Source organism: Chrysochloris asiatica, unplaced genomic scaffold, assembly GCF_000296735.1.
Source record: "Chrysochloris asiatica unplaced genomic scaffold, ChrAsi1.0 scaffold00256, whole genome shotgun sequence".
Classification (NCBI taxonomy): Eukaryota; Metazoa; Chordata; class Mammalia; order Afrosoricida; family Chrysochloridae; genus Chrysochloris; species Chrysochloris asiatica.
Window position 1 is genome coordinate 1,127,810 of NW_006408774.1, and position 982 is coordinate 1,128,791.

Consider the following 982-nt stretch of genomic DNA (forward strand, 5'->3'; position numbering starts at 1 on the left):
GCGATGTATTGCATTAAGCAAATCTGCTGCACAAGACCTTTTTAAAGTGTTGAAGAGCAAAGATGTCAGCTTGTGGGCTAACATGCACCTGACTCAAGCCATGATGTTTTCAATAACCTCATACGGATGCGAAAGCTGGACAGTGAATAAGGAAGACCATAGAAGAATCGATGCATTTGAGCTGTGGTGTTGGAGGAGAATATTGAAAGTACCATGGGCTGCCAAAAGAACCAATAGATTTGTTTTGGAAGAAGTGCAACCAGAGTGCTCCTTGGAGGCCAAGATGACCAAACTTCGTCTCTCATACTTTGGACATATTGTCAGGAGGGAACAGTTGCTGTTCCCTACAGCACTATAAGGATATCATGTTTGGTATGGTGGAGGGTCAGAGAAAAAGAGGAAGACCCCCAGCAAAATGGATTGGCCAGGTGGCATCATCAATGGACTCAAGCGTGGCAACAGTAGTGAGGTTGGCTCAGGATTGGGCAGTGTTTTGTTCTGCACTGCATAAGGTTGGTATGGGTAGGTACCGACTCGATGGCACCTAACAACAAAAAATTTTACAGAAGCAGACTGCCATATCTTTCTACCATGGAGTGGCTGATGAGTTCCAACCACTAATCTTCTGGTTAGGATCCAAGTGCTTTAAACACTGCACTACATCCCAGAAAAATTACAGCCTAGGAAATCCCAATATGACAGTTTTACATTGTCTGATAGATTTGCTACAAGTTGGAATCAACTTTAAAGTAACTACACTACCATGTTATTGTTGTTAAGTGCTTTTGATTCATTTCTAAATCATAGTGTTCCCTTACAGGATTTCCAAAGAGTGCCTGGAGAGTTTTAAACTGTTGACCCTATGGTTAAAGCCAACCTTGCAGTCCAGCACATTAACCTACCGTGTCACACCAGGACTCCAATTAACAGCAACGTTGTTGGTTTTGTTAAGTGCTGTTGAGTCGATCTTGACCCATAGTGA